This window comes from Etheostoma cragini, chromosome 6 (genome assembly GCF_013103735.1).
Source record: "Etheostoma cragini isolate CJK2018 chromosome 6, CSU_Ecrag_1.0, whole genome shotgun sequence".
In the NCBI taxonomy this organism is placed as follows: domain Eukaryota; kingdom Metazoa; phylum Chordata; class Actinopteri; order Perciformes; family Percidae; genus Etheostoma; species Etheostoma cragini.
The window spans coordinates 1,410,851-1,427,550 of NC_048412.1; the positions used below are offsets into that span (position 1 = coordinate 1,410,851).

The 16,700-nt window shown below is 43.2% G+C and overlaps 1 protein-coding gene across 3 annotated transcripts in view; it reads left to right on the top strand.

The window, feature by feature from the left end:
- cdk14 (cyclin-dependent kinase 14) overlaps positions 1–16,700 on the top strand; it is a 156,964-nt gene that overhangs the window by 24,463 nt on the left and 115,801 nt on the right. Inside the window, exon 1 of one of the 3 annotated variants that reach the window (XM_034874749.1) lies at positions 8,345–8,585. The exons of 1 other annotated variant lie outside the window; for it this stretch is intronic. The gene's annotated coding sequence lies outside the window, so the exon portion shown is untranslated. Of the gene's footprint in view, positions 1–8,344; positions 8,608–16,700 lie in introns of those variants that run through there. One more of the 3 variants, XM_034874748.1, reaches the window with a different exon arrangement.

Consider the following 16,700-nt stretch of genomic DNA (forward strand, 5'->3'; position numbering starts at 1 on the left):
GTGGACAGACTATGTAACACCATCACTAACAGGGACGTTGTAGAGCGTCCTCTGGTGGACAGACTATGCAACGCCATGCTCATTTCCAGTGGTCAAATCCAGAATAATTTTCTGGATTGAGTCAGGAATACATGTTTATCACAGAAAATAAGGTAAGGCCGTTGATTTTCAGGTAGAATATATATACCATTTTTTTTCTTGTAAAAATTTGAAATGGGTCAATTTGACCTGAATACCATACAAGTGTTAAAGCTAAGCTACTAAGCTTTGGCTTTAAGCTACTTCTGGCTTTATTAATAATTTTTCCATCCCCAGTTCAAAGAAAGAGTGCCGTTTGGAGTCTTTTTGGGGAATAAATGTTCCTGTGTTTAATATCCTACCAAAAATATCTGGATTGCTTTGGGAGAAAGATGTTGTTCTTCAAGCACTACGCTAACACATTTGACATTTTTGGTAAACTATTATAGGGTGATGTGTGTGTTAGATGACATCAGAGATGAGAAAAAACAATGTTTGGGAAACAACCATAATGACATTGAGAAACACTGCAAGCACCACAGGCAAGACGTAGAGACTAACACACATTCATATAATGTGTAATGATAATTACACAAAAGCATAAGATCAGATGTCTAACTGACACACATCACCACTGATTTGGTACACTTGTCCCACTCTGCCTTTAAAATACATTTCTGACCACTATTAAATCCAGTTCTGCACATCCCACAACAGCACATGAGCCCATAGACGGCCACATGATATTTTTTTTTTCTTCTTCTTTTTTTTTTAAAATCTGCAGCAGAAAGCCAGTGAATGCTGCTTTGTTGACAGTTTCCCTCGCTGAATCAGGGTTGGCAACAAAGGATGTCTTTCATCCTCAGTGGCTGCGTTGCTATCTGCACGAGGCGGCAAACGGCCCCAGGTGAAGGTTAAACTCTGTCATTCAGCAGTTTATCAATACCAAAGCCATCGGATTTAAGGCTTCTTCCCTCTCAAATGGAGAGTTTGGGGGTTAGGGGGTTAGACTTAGAGGGTTAGAGTTAGGGGGTTAGGGTTAGGGGGTTAAGGTTAGTGCAGTTTTGTGCATGAATAGGTCCTGAGCATGTGTGTGTATTTCAGGCCTATGTGTCTTGATTTCAAACAAAACCGAGTGTAATTGGTCATTTCCCCACCGGGGGATCAATAAAACGAATAAATGATCATTAATTAGTATTAGACCTACAGTCCTTGATAGAGTTAACGTTTGCTTACATTACGCTCCTCATTCACATGAAGTAGATGGATTCAACTTGGAGCAAAAGAGGAGCGGGTGACTCAGCGCCCCGCTTCTCCAACATCCCTGCCACGCTGCCAGAGTGCATTGCACGGCCACTCCCATGGAAACGAATGGGATACGTGGAAATGAGGTACCATCCTTCAGATAATTCACTTATAAACTCTGGCCTCCCTTATAATACACCACTGTCACAATAGGCCTTGTTATGGTCTGCAGGCAGGGCAGCCAGACAGAGCTGACCTCACCACCATGCTTCATAATCCCATTTCCTGTTCTGATAAACGTTGGAAAAAACTCTTAACTCTTAAACTCTTAAAATCTGCAGTGAAGTGACACATCTACGTTTTTATGTCATGACTCTAGATACTTAAAGTGGATATTAAAAGTCTTTCTGGGCGGTTGGAGGGTGGGTCAGGAGTGATATCATCTCTGATGTATTTGCTCATGGACCATCAGAGATGGGATCCTCCCAAATGATGATGCCTCAGGCAGCAACACTGTGTGGACCAGAGGATCATGGGACTAAAGTCATGTTATTATCGGGACGCGTGTTATGCTGAATAGCCTATATGACTCTGAGGACCTTTCCCATTGGGCATCCTCGATTCCCCTCCTCGCATCTCAGTCCCGCCCACAGGAGATTGGAGCCGAGGAGTCGAGGCCACTTCCATTTAACACGAGCCATCTCTGCCCCTCAGCTTCATTAAAAGCGACGTCAATTAAATATGACGAGCAGCACCACTGCATCAGCTGTCTGTCGTTCAGTATGCATTCTGAATGCATTCTGTATGCGTTCCGCTGCAATTTTCAATCTCATTCTATTTACAAGGGTTGTACATTTGTTGTATTTAACGCGCACATATACATAGGCTTATATATTTATAATAGCATATGGCCTACAAACACATTATGGCCATGTATTTAGATACGTTGGTATGAAAATACATACAAATATAAAGGCTATGCATAAATTATATACAACATCGACCACCTGAATGAAGGATTTTCTCCTATTTAGAGACCCCCATGGCTGTTCAACTGGCCCTTGGCTAACCCTGCGGGCTCCGTTGCTTTTTAAATGATGCATTGTATTAATTAAGTGTTTTCTATAACAATTTACCAATGATTAGAGATGCTGCTTGTAAAAGTTTCCATGCGTGCAGAAACGCCACAGCTGCAGAGACATACTGTCTCGGGGAGAGAAATACATAAAAGAGATGTAAATCTGTCTAGAACTGGACCCATCTCAGGTCTGTGAAGGCTCACTGCACCAACCTGTAGGAGGCTCATTGCCATCTGCTGGCCAAGCCGGGCCTTCATTGTGTGGCATCATTTCCACCACTGACAAAAAAAAGCAACCCACACCGAGCTGTACATGTGTCTCCTCCAGCTGTTACCTCAGCACAGAGACGGATTTCCACAATCAAGGCTACGTAAGACATCTCTCTCAACACAGTGTGTGAGTCTGTTAGCATCAGTGTCCCAGCAGCCAAGCATTCCTCTCTCTACGCAAGGCATGAAAGCTGCAAGGCTACATGTAGTTAAGAGTCAAGCTAAGGTCAATCCAGCTTTGGAAGTCTCACTTCTATAGTACGGAACACTTTGGGGACTTTGGCACTTTGTGCCGGTTCACTATGGTAAAATGTAAGCGCTAATCTGAGGGGCCTGGAGCAGTGTGCTTAGTGATGAATGGGGATTATAGCGCTTCTTTAAATGCTGCAGTAGCTCCGTCTGTTTGATTCCGATGCTCGGTGGCGGCACAAAGCCGCGGTTCATCCCTCGCGGCGGGAAAACTACACCCATGAGCTGTTTCACCACCACTATGACGGAGTAATTGTCTGAAGGCACGTTCCTGCAGGCCGACCTATTGTTTTAGGAATTAGCCCTAAATGAATTGGAACAAAATGTTTTCCAATGCGCAGTTCTATTTGGGCTGTGTGTGTGTGTGTGTGTGTGTGTGTGTGTGCGTGTGTGTGTGTGTGTGTGTGTGTGTGTTGTGATTTGGTCTGCTCTCCTCTATTGATCTGCCAGGCCCAGAGGTGGCGGGCAATGTGGAGCGCACTGCAGAATAACAATGACAGAGGGACGGAGGGGGAACATGGAGACTCTCTTTCTTCTGGAGAGAAGCCCGGGGCATCGGAGGGATCCACAATCCCGATAGAACCAGATGTGCTGTCTGAGTTCAAGGGGAATGCAGGCCAAGCAAGGGTGTGAACGGTATTATTTGTCCACATGCACAAAATGGCTGCACATGATCAACGCAATATCAACTGGCACAATATACTAGAGATGGTCCCATACCATTTTTTTCTTCCTTATACCTGAACTTGTGTATTGGCTGATACTGAGTACCAATACGGGAGTGTCAAATACTTTAATATTTACTAACAGCTGTATACTACTATCCCTGTATAGATGTGACATGATTTATATATTTGTTGTTCGGACTGGCTCAAGTTAACATGAACAAAATATTGAACGCCACCAAACTTTCTTTTATTATCCAGTTTGACAGTCAGTTATAACGGAAAAATAACATAAATATAGTACTTTAAATATCCTATTCAGGTCTAAATTACGTGGTATTGGTTCAGTGCATACACTCGAGTACTCAGTGTTACTGATACCAGCATTGTAGGCAGTATCATATGCTTTTACATCTCTGCAATATACACATCGTGAAAGACACTCAGAGATATTTTAGTGTTAGTTAAAATAAAATATCAGCAGAAAGCTGCACTTTAAACTGTAACTCGTTCTTTTTAAGCGGGACTTTTTTTATATCTCATTCAAAGTTCAACTTGGTGAATAAAACACTGTTGGACATAATTTCCTTTTATTCGTTTTAAATTCAAAAAAGCAATTTCTTATTATTTTAGCAGAATACTGAAAGCAGCAGAAATGCAAGACTGAGTACACTTTAATATCTGTGTATTTGTTGCAAGTAATATCCTCATGGCAACATTCATCCCATATTGCATATTTTGCTCATATCGTGCAGCCCTAATGCACACACACACAAGCGCACATAAACACACCCAGACTGTGAAAGGCGTGTAAACAGCTGGAGCGCTGAGCACAGCAGCTGGGGGCTTCATCCTCTCTAGGTCATTCTCTTCTCCGTCATGGCAGCATTAAGGGGACGTGGTCCTTCTGCGGCATTATTCGCTTTTGTCCTTGTCAGTCCATCGGTGCATTCCTCCGAGAGGTCTGTGGCGGTTAGATGTGTTTGGGCTCTTTTTATTTTTATTGACAAGGACGAGTGTAGGTCAGCAGCAGGCCGGATCTCACTCCTTCATCCAGTATTCTCTGTAGCTTCTGTGACACTCTGTCTCAGTGTGTCTGCCCCCCCGTGCAGGGTTTACCGCCAATTATTCCACGCTTGCAGCGTGAGCTGGGATGTGTGACACACCGGGCTCATTTTAACCGCCACCTGAGGCGTACCCGGCCCCTTTGATCTCAGTCTGGACTCCACTAATGTCGGCGTGAACATCCAACTGCTGTTCATGTGTCACGTTCCCATTACATGTGTTTACGCACTGTATATTCCATGTGTCTATATCGACGACGGTTCATACCTGGGATTGGTCCATTTCAGCTAAATGTCCATCATTTTCAGCCGGATGTCCGTCCCCATCCTCTGTCTCAGTGTTGGCGTTCTAACCTCCGGTGGATTTCTGAGGACTATGGTTACCTGGTCCTCAGATCTCTGCGGGGTAAATCCAGACAGCTAGCTAGACTATCTGTCCAATCTGAGGACTATGGTTACCTGGTCCTCAGATCTCTGCAGGGTAAATCCAGACAGCTAGCTAGACTATCTGTCCTATCGTAGTTTTCTGTTACACGACTAAAACTACTGTTGAACATACACAAACAAGTTCCTTTGCGCTGTCCGAGACGATTATGATTGGTTTAAAGAAATGCCGATAAACCAGGGCAGGATTTTCTCCCATCCGGGAGTGCTGTGTGGACACGCAAGTACATTCTCCAGAGGAAGGTCTGGACATGCGAGACTAGGTCGGAGCAGACACAAGAACACAAGAAGAAAGCATGTGATTGTTCAATCAGTGCTGTGTCTCCACGTCTGAGCTCGGTGTTACCAGCCCCCAAGGACCAAGTTCCCCTGAAATGAGTCTTTGATGCATCGTTCGGAGTCTCCTGCCATGCTGGCTACTGGTTAATGAGGCAACATCTCCGTGGTTGCTTTATGTGCGGTCTGTGGCCTTTGGCTGTGTACACACACTCTCTGACTTTGAGCCAGTTGAATCCGCAACACTTTTGGTGTTAATCATGTGGACGATTATGCTTTCACTTCGCAGATACAGCGCTGGAAGAAGTATTCAGATTCTTTACCTAAGTAAAAGTACTAATACCACACTGTTAAAAATACTCTTTTACATGCAAAAGTATTGTATTGAAAACCCCTAAGATTGTAGAAAGAGTAAAGGATCCAACCAGCGGTGTGTTTGATGGTCTCATCATCTCAGCTGGACTTGTAGGCCGTCATATTTTTGGCTAGTTAGTAAAGTACAAGTACCTCAACATTTGTACTTAAGGACAGTACTTGAAGAAAATTTACTTTGTTACAATCCACCATTGCATGGAGGCCTACCTGATTCTAGACACATTCCTGCACAAATGTATTTCAGACTCTGTTTTGATCTGTATCTACAGTAACACCCCGTCCCCCCGTCCCCCTAGTCACCCATTCACAGTACATGTTAAAATAATATGCATGTACACATTACATGAGAGTGTGCAATACTGAATAATGAATGTCCTACAAGCTTTCCCCCCCACTATTCTGCACTATTCTCGCTGGCAATTTGTGTGTGTGTGTGTGTGTGTCTGTGTGTGTCTGTGTGTGTCTGTGTGTGTGTGTGTGTGTGTGTGTGTGTGTGTGTGTGTGTGTGTGGTCAACATGGAAATGATCTCCTCTGCAGTCTTTTACGGTTTCAAGGGATTGCTGTCTGCCGCGGCTTGGAAATGGACTCGGGTTTCGATCCCATCTGAGTCTTATTGGGAATTTCACACCTTCCTGGCTCACTACAACACAATAGACATGGTGGGATTCCCGTGGCAACAGGCCTGTCAGTCAAGGTCATCCATGACCTCGAGTAAGATGGAGCAGTGAGTGGGACTGCAAACAAAGGAAAAGTCTCCTCCAGCCAATGATTAGTATTTTGTAGCGTGACAGAGCGGGATATGATTTCCGTGTGGACTGATGAATTGAGGAAACAGGTTATGGACTCAAAATCCTCGTTGTGACGCAAACACTACTCCCGTACCACGTTTAGACCATGTTATTGGTCTAAAATGGTCATCATTAAGTTCCATTCTCTATCGTTGGTGTGGTGCTTTTAAAGTATTACTTCAGGAGTCACAATTTTGCTTTTGAATCAATATGAGATTTGATTATGACTATCGAAATCAAACGTATAATCAGAGATTTTCTCAGTTTTTTTTCTCTCGCTCCACCCGCCTACCTGCGCCCATCCGAAGAAAACACAATAGAGGCATCTTAGCTTAGGTTCTAAACCATTGTTTCCCTCTTTTAAGTTATGTGACTTATTAAATCACTTTATGTGATCAATAATAAAAAGCAATACATGTATAGACTGTTATAAGAATGTGTTTGATGTATTTGGGGGCCTCCCTGTCCGAGGGCGGAGACCGGGCGCTGCGATAGCAGTTGGTCTTTGGAGGCCTTCCTGTCTGAAGCCGTTGACCTCCAGTCAGCCAGGACAGAGGGTCTGACCGGCTCTCCTCAGATCTACAGAGCTACCAGCTCTGTGGCCAGGGAACAGGGACCAGGTTTAGTGGTTTAGAAAAACCAAATAACCAAAAACAGACAGATCCCCAACACACCCCAACCTGAGGTCTTCACCGCTGTCGCACCAAATGCATGCTTTTGGAGGGTACTGGGTCTTCGTAAATTATAGAGTCTGGTCTAGACCTACTCTTTATGTAAAGAGTCCTGAGATGACTTTCTGTTGTGATTTTATACTAGAAATAAATAAAACATTGAATTGACTTAATACATTATGTCCAAATGATCTGATGAATGCATTCAGCAAAGCTGAAAACATGGCTGTTTATTCGTCATTGACCACTATACTATATTGTAGGGCTGGGCAATATATCGATACTTTATGGATTTCGTGAGATGAGACTAGATGTCGTGTTAGATTTTGGATACCCTAAATAATATGTATTGTAAGTGTTGTCTTTTTAATGGTTTTAAAGGCTGCATTACAGTAAAGGGCTGTCATTGTTCTAGCTGTTAAATCACAGTATTAGCCTTTAACCACTTTCTCATTATACTCTGACTTTTTGTGTTTATCTCAAATATAATTGTAAAAGTATTTTTTGAAGCCTCAGCTTTCAACGCTGGAATACCGTTGCAATATCGACATCAAAGTACTGTATTTTCTCATGAATATTGTGATATTCTCCATATCACTCAGACTTACTATAATGTTTTTTTAGTAAAATACTGCATGTTATACCTTAAAAAGGAGAGCTAAAATACATTAAGTACAATACAAACAAAAAATGTTGAAATATATTATTCAAACCCAGATTTAAAACAGTCAACGTGTGCATGAGTCTAGTTATATAAGGTGCTCCTCCATATTTAGGAACAAAACCCATTTTAACTGATTGAGGTCTTAGATGATGAGGAGGGTTTAGTGCCTTCTTATCGTAGAATCTTACAACACTACTCAGTGCTTTGGGCAGCTCAGGCCCCCAGGTTTCATATTTCATATGCGGTGCTGCAGCAGCCCGGTGAGGCAGTAAAAACCAGCTCATCTTCACGTAGCTTAGCTCGGCTCACATCCACACACAGTTGTGCCGAAGCTGCATCACTGTAGCCTCAGCTGCTAGCTGCTAGCTGCTGCACACACTGTTTTGCTTCCTCACACTTAGCCGGGCTCTACCATCTCAGCTGAGCGGGGGTCCTCTAGGGTTTCAGGGTGTCCTTGCAGACTTTCTTCCCTCTAACGTACTGCATCGGACCCGTTCTCAACCCCTCGCAACCTCCCCTGTGTCCCTCTTGAGACACCAGCTCACAGTCTCTCAGGGCTGTCGGCCAGAAACAACGCCGCTTCCTAATAGCCTCTGCCGCCTCAGGTTTCACTCCCCCCTCTGATTATAGTACAATCTCATCATTTCCAGCTTGCAAAGGGAGTGGAAGAGAGGGAAGAGCGAGAGAGAGAGAGGGAGGGAGGGAGATGTTTTGAGCTGGTTTGCAGGGAGAGAGGTTGGCCTGAATGCGTTCTGTCTGCTCTTCAGAGGCACCCAGGTGAGCTATTTCCTCCTGGAAGGTAAGCGGAAGGCTGAGATTAGTGCCTATCTCCCCCCCCCCATCCCCCCTTCCCCTTTGCTTTGGATACATAGCTTCTGTTAGCGTGTGTTTTTGAGCGTGAAGATTCCCCCCCAGACATACCAAACACATTGTGTCACGCGATGTGCAGATGTACAGGCATGGTAGTATATGTGTTTTAATAGGACCGACATCAGCTGTAGATATGCATGCATGATGTGTATTTGTGTGTTGTATTTGTTTGCAGGGGCGGGGGTGCAGGTTCAGGGTGATGATTAGCTCTCATGTAGCAAGACAGCTGGAAAGTCGATGGCCCACCTGAGTCTCAGTGTGAGGATGTGACGAGAGACTCTAGGGATAGGAAGGAAGTAGTGGGAAAAGGGGCACACACACACACACACAGCTCCACCAACAACCCCCATCACTGCCACACATCCCTTCTGGGCTGATGTGTAGTATTTCCGTTTGTGGTGGTGAAAACGGGAGCTGATGTTCACTGGTCTAATGGATGGAATGCTCTGCTGCAGCATTTCCCTGCTCGCTCTCCAATATGTCGTCCTACTTTGGGCATATTTGCAACACTCGTCTTTTCCGAGCCCAGAGGGATGGAATGGGGACACTGTGGGGAGGACGAGGAAGAGAGACGGGGACAGGCCGTTTACCATCCGTGGCAGCTTCTCGCGGACACTTAAGAGGGCTTTCTGCAGGGCCATATGCAGCTCTTAAGAGACGGAGACGGAGGGCTGAAACAGGAGGAGTGGAGTGGCAGGGTGTCGTGTTTGAGACAGATAAGTGTTGTCAGGATACAGGGCTAACTCTACAATAGTGTCCTCTTAACTGAGAAGCAAATCCAAAGTTAGCCTCAGTAAATGCAAGGTATAGGTACAAGCAAAGCTTTAGACATCTTCTTTTATATTGTTTTTATTATATCAAATATGTAGCCGTGCAACGCCTGCCCACAATTTCCACTTCTTTCATCATGGCCCTGGCAAGGTGTGTGTGTGGGGGACACATGCAATTTCAAGTACCTAAGCTTTCTAATAGATTAGTGACAGTTCTTAGCTTTAAGGTTGCTGAATCCTCCACAAATAACGTTGTACAACTTGCCGTCCGGCCGTACCTGTTTTGAATGGCAGCCCAAAACCCTGCCACCATAGTCTCCTCCTTGTTGCCTCCCACTGTCTCCCTGATCTCTCTCCAAGAACTAAACCTTTTTTGCTTGATGCAATGAATCACACTAGTAGCAATAAGTGTTGTGTGGAGAAGATAGTTCCTTGAAAAAGAAGACCAAATCCTGCCTACTTTCCCATCTCCGTACTGCTGGCCTATTACTCTTTAAAGTTGGCATGAATGTTGGAGTGTCTGATTTGGAATATTACATTGGGCCATTTGAAATGGGGGGGGTTCCTAAGTGCAGTTTGAAAATCTGCTACACAATTTCTTTGAAGCATACCAATGAAACCAATGATTTCCAAAATGTGTGACTTGTGACTAGGGCTGGGCGATATGGAGAAAATGAATTATCACGATATTTTTAACCAAATACCTCAATATCAATATAGCAACTATATTGTAGTGTTGACTGTTAGACAGTGATATTTTGGATAAATAATCATCAGTAATGTGAATATAAAACTAAGTGGGTAAAGGCGAATAATAGAACAGTGAACAGTCTGGTAAGAACTGAAAATGACACCTTTACTGTAATGCAGCCTTTAAAACCAGGAAAAGACAACACTTATACCATTTTACGATAGCCATAATCTAAGACAATATCTAGTCTCATATTATGATAATGATATAATATTCATATGTTGCCTAGCTTTACTTGTAACTGCAGGGAATTTTCCAGGAACCCAGAAACCATATCAAGAACCAGAAGTTTACATCCTCTGCAACAGTTTGTTGCATACCTGCTCTGGAGGTAGTACTTTCTGAAAGTCCAGAACCTATTGGCTGGACTTTGCAGTAGTGAACTTTGCTCATTGGACAAAGAAAACCCTGTGTCCCCTACAACTCGACTACAGCACTGTGGGTCACTGGTGACAGTTTTAGGGCATGGAACAGACTTTTTTTCTACTGGTTATTGACATTAGATATATAGTTAGGCAGTCTGTAAGGACCTTTTGTCAGAGGTTACATGTTGCAATGAGCTGTGAGCAGTTTATCCAAAGCGGTTGGGAACCACTGATTTAAACACTACCACCCAAAGTCTACTGAGTGGTCTGGTTTCAAACTAGGATTCTCACCACCACCAATGGATGTTTTCCATACTAAAGTCACATTGTGGAAACTGAGCGGCAGAATGTAGGCTGGCTTTGTGGGGCTGTATTCAAGAAGAAAATAGTTAAAAGCAAAGGTTTTCTTCCTCTGAATCATACCAGCTGTTTGTTATGATCTTATCCTCGATGTAAAGTTAGTTCAAGGCATGTTTTGCTTGTCTCCTGTAGAGGTAACTACTAACTGTCATCACATCAATCCAGATGTTCTGTGCTGGCTCCTGGAAGGAGAGGTCAGGTATCTAACAAAATATGCTTTTATTCAGATGCATTTTTCCAGAGATGGAGTCCAGGGCACACAGTGTGATCATATCAAGTGGCTACAAAATGAAGATGTTTGCTTAAGTGGCACTTGTGACAATGAGTCAGCAGTGAATGCCCAACTAACCCAGTGGTCCACATCCATTTAATGCCATTTTGTTACGCAGAAACCTCATCAGACACTTAGAACTACACGGTACTGCACCCTAATGGCTGTCTATGGATGGAACTCTTGGTTGGTCCACCATTTTGGCCTAGATTGGAATATCTCAACATAATAGGTTGCCATAATATTTGGTACGGCCATTCATGCCCCCCCCCCCAGATCCCAATGTGATTTATGACCAAATACTTGTAAAACTAATGGTATTCCCATCTGCCTCACCTTGTACATATTTAAATATTTTAATGTGTTTAATGCTAATGTTTACATGCTAAACCCTAAACTAAGATTGTGACCCGGGTAAGCATTTGTGATTGTGTGCATGTTAGCATGTTGAGCATTCAGCCCACTGTGGAGTCCTTGTTTTATTGAAAATATTTTGATCTTTAGCATTGCATGACCTCAAATCAATCTCAATTCAAGGTCATGTTTTCAAAGGGAAACACATCCTTTTTACATACTATGATCAGTTTACCATGGGGAGTACTGCAGGGAGCTGTGTCTAGTCCGAGGAAAAACGCCCGATGATGTCATCAGGGTTGTCTCTATTTGGGCTATAACAATGCTCAATGGAAGGCTCGTGTTTTAAACGGATAGGGGTGTGGAGCAAGCACTTACTAGGCGTTACAAATAAGATGCTTTCATTTTGCATTATTGGCAATATGACCTGGTATAATCCATGTTGGAATGTTGGCCACTACTGCTTTGATTTTGACCTTTGTTTTTAGAATCTGTCTCCTGTCAGTATAAAACCTTATTAAATTGCAATACCAAAAAACACCTCTAGTCATATATAAGTCTATAGATTTGTATAAATATGAAATGCATAGTGTGTTGCAGACAATCTGTAAATGAACTAGCTAACATCAATAACTGACTACCAATGATGAATGGTATGGCCCATAGAAAATGAAATACTATTAACTTCTCCTTTGTTTCCTATCTTGACCCCCAGAACCATACATGTGGTGCATTGCATGATAGAAGTATTGATGCTGTAATTGCAAGATTTTTAAAGTAACTTAAAAGAAATTTGGAAGCCAGACTTAAGCTGGTTTATACTAGCTTCACAGGTACCGCCGATTTGCTAGAACCTTTCCCAAAGCTGTTGGAAAGCGCTTTCAGAAGTGGTTCCTTTAGCCCAATGGTTACTGCTCGAAGCAAACTCTGGGCAAACGAGCAGAATCTGTGCGTGTTCACTTGGGCTGCAACCGTTTCCTACCCCTACCACCGTGATCGAAACCGCTTCCCATATGCCGACTTCCCCTCATTGAAATGACTGGAGGCGGCATATTACCGTGCAGAGATGTGAAAGCCCCTTTAAGTGATGACAAGTTGCTTTTCCTGCTTAATGATGCATTCAAACGCTGTAATAAATCTCCGGGCAGCCCTTGTCTTCAGGGAGACAGAATGAGAAATTTGCCACCAGCATTGTAACAAAGTGAAGAGTTTCTTTGTTTTAATGAAGCATTGTCATTACAATTCTGTGTTTTAACGGTATCGTTTGACTTTGTTTTTAAAGATGAGTGAGAGTACAGGCTGTCAGGGCTGGTAAAAAAAGAAAAAGAAGTTGGTGGGGTGGAGACCAGGGCACAGCCGTTCTCCTGAGTGACTGTCCGCTCTCATGAAGCCAGAAGTGCCGGGAAGCCAGCCAATTTCGTCATTTATATGTCGATGCTTTCTATTCTCCAGAATCCCAAAGTCCGGCTGTACTAATCAATGGGAAGTAAACGGCCTGGCTGAGTCACTAATTGGCCAGAACTTTTTCCTCCAAGTACTGGATCTCAGAAACCTCCTTCAGTCTGGGGGGGGAGGCTGCTGGCCGGCAATGGTCAATAATGTTGAACTGTGAAGCTTATCTGGAGTTGGAACCACTGACACACATGGAAACAAATGTAAGCAGCAACACTGTGATCAATGCATATAATGGGGAATAAACCATGCGGGGTCATGGTCCAGTTATGTTAGAGTTCAAAAGAACTTAATTTACCAAGGAGATCCATCAAATAATCAGATTTACTTTCACCTTCTGGAGAGAAACCTGAGGGGAACCACTTGCTTCATCAACTTAACTTAATAAGAATCACATTCTAATATATCCAAAGTAGTTTATGTTATATCCCAAGTAGTTTCTGATGTATCCAGAGTAGTTTCCGATACACCCCAAGTAGTTTCCGATACATCCCAAGTAGTTTCTGTGGTGATGTAGTAACAAAGAGAAGCTATCTGGGGCATCAGTTGGCTTATTCCACCACATGGGAGACAAGAATTCTAAAATATCTTAAGGTTAGTGTTCAAAATGATGAAGCAGCACAGCAGCAAAGTAACAAAAATATGCACGTACATATTATTTTTTGCTGTGCACTTACTGAGAGTGACTTGCAGTGAGGAGTCACATTGGCTTTGACAGGAGGCCAACGGAACTGAAGGACATCTGAAACTAAGTTGGTGTGTGCCAAAAAGGAATGAGAGTATTCCATCACAAAATAACCTCTAAAATATTAAAACCCACAGATTAGTACATCCTATTCATGTGTATCTGTGTAGAGATTCATCACAATCCAAGCCCGAAGTCCAAGGTATGGGAACAAGTACCTGCCGAGTGTCTGAAGACAAAGATTTGGTACAGGTAGTTCATAATGCCCGTTGAACATGGTTCCGATGGAACAGAGATCTCTTTGGGTGAGTCTCCTCGAAGAAATTCAGTTTTACATGAAAAGTGACAATAACTGGTGTGCCACGATTCAAAAAAGCAAAGCTCAAGAGAAAAGTTCAACCCTGTGATAATTCAATCACAATATAGAAGTACAAACCTAATTTGCTGGAGCATGGCTTTAAATAAATATGATTAGAAAGAGAATTGTATTTGCGGTAATGCATTGCCTCATACTAGAGTCCAGTTATTATTTAGTGCCAATTTGTGTCTCCTGTGATTACCCTTTTTTAGAAATAAAAATGTTGGCGTTGGGGATTTAATTTTTTCTTTTTTTCTGCATCCAACCAGACAAAGTTAAAAGAACAGGAAAAGAGTAATGGGAACAGAAGAGTAAGGTGGCGGGGGGTTAAAGCAGCAGTCAAGACCACCAATACCGAGACCAAGACCAGAGTGTATCAAGACCGAGACATGACCGGGACTCTGAAGGGTTGAAACCGAGTCAAGACCGAGACCAGATAAGTGCGAGTCCAGCACCGCATGCCACGATAAAATGTGGAAAATGCTAACCATAGGCAAATTGATCTGAAAGATCCAGATTCCCATCAAAACACCTGCTGAAAACAAGTTAAAATTCTTCTTCTTTCACCTCTTTCATATCCATAAGTGTATCATGAGAATTACCTTGATAGAATAATCAAAAGGCAGTCATGGTCTTGATCAGTCTTAAAATAAAACCCAGAGTCCTCTTTGTCTGAGACTGAGACAAGACATAGTACCGAGACCGAGACCTTGTTGTTTTTGAGACCAAGATTGATCTTGAGTACTACAAGACTGCCAAGAAAGTACACTTTATTAATCCCGCGGTTGGGGGTTCGGTGCTTTGCTCAATGAGGTGAACCGGCACCTCTCCAGCTACCAGTCCACACTCGGTACTTGGTCCGTGGAGGGACTTCAACCAGCAACCCTCCAGTTACCAAGTCAAGTCCCCACAGACTGAGCGCCTGTCGCCCCAAAATCCAGTGACAGCGCTCTGATAAGCTGTTAGGTCAGCTAAGCTAACTGGTAGTAGAAAGAAGCACAGCTACTAAAGGCTAACTTAGCAGCTAACAGGAATTACCGTCTCCTCTCTATTCCATGTTGTATTTAACTTGAGAATGAGACTAAGCTGGTCCGGATGACATTTTGACAATTGGCATCTCTCCAGCTACCATTCCACATGTCTGTACTTTGGTCTGTACTGGGACTTGAACCTGCGACCCTCAGGTTCCCGACCCAATTCCACACTGACTGAGCTACTGTACTTTTTTAAAAACCTTTTTGTTAATCAAGTTGTCAGAAATAAAAGGAAAGTGCATAGATTTAGGAACCACAGAATCTTTGCTTTCACTGTACCAATCATGAGTCATGCTTACTGTTGGCGTAGTCCCTCCCCTAAAGGTCCAATCTGAGCCATAAAAAACCATGCCCAGCGCTCCACTACATGAGCCATAACAACAGTATGAGACATAAGGCTGCTACTAAAATAATAACTCACTGACATGGCAGCTTACCCCTCAATCACATCTTCTGTTTTCTGTCATTATTGTTCTTCCTTTCCTTTCAGCCATCTAAAGTTCAAATCTCTGCAGGCAGGCAGTGACCAAGGCTTCACACAAAAGCTGTTGTGTTAGAGTACGCACCTGCTACACACACACACACACACACACACACACAAAACACAAACACCTACGTCTACATCTGCCATTCAAAAACCCTGAAACAAAGGCTTGTGCGCTCCAGTAAGTGTGAATGGGAGGAGGATGAGGTGTTTTTTCCAGTCTCTCCTCTGGTGTATCGTCTCATTAGCGTCTCGAGCCCAGAATGATGAGCCCGGGCAAGCCGATAGCCCTGCTTTGTCTCAGTGTAATGGAAATGTGTTTCACACAGTGGGTAAGCCTCAACTGGGCCCTGTTAATATGGCTGATAGCAGGGAGTTAGCAGAGCATGTAAGTAGCTTCCATGGCTTGTCATCCTTCAAGCCAATGTCATCAGTATGTACTTCTCTGGAGATGGTTGCATTAGCCCGGGCCTGCCCACTGTGTTACTGTCTACCTTTTCTATTACTTCATGAGAACTCTAAGATAAGATACATCTTAAGAGATCCCTGTGGTGCAATGGGGTCCCTGCAGCAGTACAGAATCATTTTAAGATGGGAAAACATTGCCGTTTATCATCTTTAGTTTATGTGTGTGCATGTGTGTGTTGGCGGTGTTGGCAGAGGGGAATAGTAGTGATTAAAGAGGCTGTTCTTCAACCAGAATCGATATGGTGTAATTGCATCCGTGGCGGGGTTTTCCGGTCTTGGCCGGGTGTTTCCAACCTGGCAACAGAGGAAAGCCAGATGTAGCAAGAAATCCATGCTGGCATAAACCAATGAGCAAAGTCCGCCTTCCTGTTACCCTTATTTGTCTTCTTTGGACTTAAAGCTTCTAAAAGAAGTCTCTCTCATATAGACCTTAGTGGTCCCTAATACTGTATCTGAAGTCTCTTTATATAGACCTTAGTGGTCCCCTAATACTGTATCTGAAGTCTCTTTATATAGACCTTAGTGGTCCCCTAATACTGTATCTGAAGTCTCTTTATATAGACTCTAGTGGTCCCCTTATACTGTATCTGATGTCTCTTTTATATAGACCTTAGTGGTCCCCTAATACTGTATCTGAAGCCTCTTTTATATAGACCTTAGTGGTCCCTAA